This window comes from Leiobunum rupestre, chromosome 9 (assembly GCF_980474605.1).
Source record: "Leiobunum rupestre chromosome 9, qqLeiRupe1.1.hap1, whole genome shotgun sequence".
Lineage (NCBI taxonomy): Eukaryota > Metazoa > Arthropoda > Arachnida > Opiliones > Sclerosomatidae > Leiobunum > Leiobunum rupestre.
This window is the reverse complement of record NC_143392.1, coordinates 53,785,889-53,789,716: the sequence shown is the minus strand read 5'-3', so window position 1 is coordinate 53,789,716 and position 3,828 is coordinate 53,785,889. Positions and strand designations below refer to the sequence as shown.

At 29.8% G+C, this 3,828-nt stretch overlaps 2 long non-coding RNA genes across 2 annotated transcripts; one reads left to right on the top strand and one right to left on the bottom strand.

Moving 5' to 3' along the window:
- The first annotated feature begins 842 nt into the window (after positions 1-842).
- LOC149930905 (uncharacterized) lies at positions 843-1,589 on the top strand. The gene is made up of 3 exons (XR_016474057.1): positions 843-1,103; positions 1,183-1,312; positions 1,374-1,589. It is a non-coding gene; the product is annotated as an uncharacterized LOC149930905 (long non-coding RNA).
- Positions 1,590-2,093: 504 nt separating this feature from the next.
- Positions 2,094-2,876, bottom strand: LOC149930904 (uncharacterized). The gene is made up of 3 exons (XR_016474039.1): positions 2,464-2,876; positions 2,252-2,401; positions 2,094-2,160 (listed from the first exon to the last, which is right to left on the bottom strand). It is a non-coding gene; the product is annotated as an uncharacterized LOC149930904 (long non-coding RNA).
- Between the last annotated feature and the right edge of the window lie 952 nt (positions 2,877-3,828).

The window sequence follows — 3,828 nt, the reverse complement described above, 5'->3', positions numbered from 1 at the left end:
TAAGATATAACAAATAAAAAATGCCAATATTCCAACGCAATATTAATTGTTGCTATCAAATTTTGGAAAAGTAGAGCTTGTTCTCACAAATTTTAAATATGTTTCTGGTAAATAGTGTTTTTCTTCGTAATTATAAAAGCTCCGAGGACCAAAAACGACGTAGTTTCCGGTTCCTGTAAAATGTTTTTACCAAATATTATATTCCGAAATATCCTCCGGTTCAACTATTATCTTATCTACAAATAAAAACCTGTTATATAAGTTTAAAAATTTATACTCTGGGGTAATGCCTAAATGGATAATTTTCGGTCGGTTCATGATATATTTTAGAGAAACAATTAACCGAATATAAATTATTTATTTCTATTTAAAAAGTACTAATTTTGTTACATTAGCAAAGCAATTTAATAATTTTTCGTAATCGATTTACGGCTAATATTATTTTTCTGATATGTCTTTTTCGAATAGTAATATTTCAGAAAAAAATATATTAAAAAAAACCAACAATCTTCTGTTTTTTAAATTAATCGTACCAAAAATATCAAAAAATATTCTTTAAAAAAAATTTATTTTTGAGAGAAAGTGATTAATTTATAATACGAATAAAGAATGTTTTTTAATCATAAATTGAAATAATCACTGAATTGTTTTTCAGATATCTTTGTTACGAAAGAACATTTGTGGTTTACAAAAACTATTCTTTGTCAGATTTATCTATACGAATAATAATAGCTATCGGCTAACCGTACTAAATTGTTTATTCGCTAGCGAAACGGGTATAGGCGGCGCCACAGTCGCTACCCCTGCAGCTTGGTTTGTCTGCGTACTTTGTTGATCAAAACAAACGATTAATATGGCGGATTGTAGGCGCAGAGGTGGCATAAATTGCGAAGTACCTTTCTGTAGTAATACTGCCCTTAAAAATATTACAATTCGAGTAAATGGTGAGAAAAGAACGTTGGAGTTATCGTTTCACAATTTTCCGAAATGCAAAAATCTTTTTAATGTGTGGTTAACTAATATAAAATCAGGGAAGATGCCTAGTTAGTGGGCACAGATTTGCAGCGCCCATTTTAAAGATAAAGACTTTTTAGAAAGAGATGGTGAGACACAAATTTTACTTGTTATTACTGATTTTAAAGTTAATATTATTAAATATATATGATAATAACTGTCATTTAGATGAAGATAATTCAAGAGACGCATGAAATGCAGTGCCATTCCAAGCAATAATTTACCATGTAGACTTATTACAAATCCAATGTAACTAAATGAAAAGAGAGGACCCTACGTTTTGTGAATCGTTTTAAAGGTGATCTGTTTTATTATATACTGCAAAATAAGGAAATGCTAATGAATTAAATTAATTTTAGGTCAAGCCGTTCGATTGTCATTATCGCTGGAAAATATTACATTGAGGCCCACAAAATTATGCGTTAAAAGGGCATATTTTTCTATTTTGTATTGGACCCCAATTTTCCTATCTTTGCCACCCTGATGGTTCGGTATGAGTTTTCGAGTTGATTAATAACATTTCGAGCTATTGCCGCAGATCCCAATATGATTAAAAATAATACTGTAAATTCAAATGGTTTTTATTTTTAATACTTTTTTGCGTATCTTAACATTTTATTAACTTCTATTGTAATTTCTAATTAAGTGGTTTCTTCAATGAATTTAATTGCTTTTAACTTTGAATTAATTCTATAATACATTTGTTTTTGCTATTTTAGTTAACATGGCTTTGAGTAGAAAATTCATAACATAAATAGTTCAGTTCATTTGTTATCTACAAATACTAATTAGCCAAAATTTAAAATAGGAACTAATTTAACATATTAAAAATATAACTTTCCTTGACTAGAAGTGTAAATTTAATTATAACTTTTCTTTAACTAAAATCTAAAATAAAAATTATATATTTGGACAACGTTTTCTTCAAATATTGTCAGTCTCTCTTAATATCAATTAAAAATAGCCCTTGAGAGAATTGACAAAAAAATTAAAAGGCCTAGCTGAATTTTTCCATAGTAGCCTCTACAGTCGTTATCCAGTAGATTCCTTCCTTTCCAACTTAGTTATTTTGTGCCTTTGCCTCTTCAATTGATATTATCTTTGCTACAAATGGACTCTCCACAAATATTTCATCCCGACTAAAAGCTAGAAATAAATTTTTGAGACTAACTAAGTGACCAAATAAGAGTACATAAACCTTTTTGAGCCAGACAAATTTAACCCTCGCAACTCTAACCATTTTATTACCGTACAATACCAAAGGCACAGTTAGTTCTTTTCCTTCATTTTACCCCACTTCTAAAGTCAGAAAGTTGGGATAGCTCTCAGTATCTTTATATATAAAATAGACCAGCAATTTACTGCATGTTTGCAAAAGCCTGAATTTCTAGAATAATAAATAAAACAGGTTACATTAAAGAATTGGGTTTTAATACAAAATATATTTACCCACTATTGCATGAACAATGGACCTTTCAATGCTGTGTTTTCCATCACCAACTTCAAATTTTAACTTTTGTTTTAAGCATCCGCACACCTTATTCTATGGATCAAGAGTAGACTACTCTCCAATATACTTAAAAATTTCAAGCATGGAGCGATTCACTAATATACCAAATAAAATTATTTAAAATACATTATACATTATACAAAATGCTGAAGCTACTAGTCTATGAAATTAGAACAATCTGGGCTTGTTCTAATGTGAAGATAATAATAAATTTCCTACATACCTTTAAAACTAGCTTTCAAACTGATCCCTTGTATGAATTCTCCAAGGCCTACTCATAGTGTTATTAAACTCGAATATTTATACTTATATTTACGAATTCAATACCTATTGACAGTTCAAAATTAATAAATAAATGTTGTATATACACCTTTGTTAATACAAAACATTAGAACACGCTTTAAAAAAAAAGCTAAAATCGTTAGTAAATTTCTGGTAAAATGTTTTAATTGATGTTATAAAACGCGCATTTTCGCATAACGCCATTACCCGTATCACCCAAATATAGTTCTAGGCAGTGTGACTAGGTGGCGCAGCTGTAGTTTTCGGTGGCGAATACGAATAAAATAACTGAAACAAATAAGGTGATAGACTTCGGATAATTATTCATTATTCAAATCGTCGAGCACGAGATTAAACTGAACTGATGAACACGATGTGTCTTTTTTTCAAAAAATACACTTTGCTACTGGACCAAATAAAAGGTACATGGTAACGAACAAATCTTTTTATTTAAAATGCGGTTTAAATAAATTTGGGAAAGTTTTCAAAATTGCGGAAAGTTATAGGAAACACGTGTATAGACATCACCCAGGTATTCTGAAGGATATTGACTACGACGACGACGACATTTACGTTCTTAGATTTTTGTTTGGAATTATTAATTCTCAGTGTTCTGAAGTGCCAAAAAATTAAAGAAAAAAAATGCCGAAATTGATGAAGAAGAACTTTTTATCCAAATAATTAAGTTTCATGGTGCGTTTTGTACTGGTTAAAGCAGCTTTAAATTGTCATCATATTATACTTCCAATCTTAATTTAGTCAAAGCCCAACTGCAACAGTTTACATTTTCAAAAAGTCTCATTAGAGAAAACCCTTGTCATAACGTACCAATACTAAAGGTTCTGGAAAATATCACGAGTAACCCGAAGAGTTTTCACGTCATATGGAAGTTAAAAAAGTTCCGCAAGGACTAATAGCACACCTTAAACAAGGAGGAATTTCAAGAAACTTAAATGAAAATCCATTGCAAATTAAAGTACCATTATATATAGACGAATTTGAAGTCGTAAATCTCCTCGGAT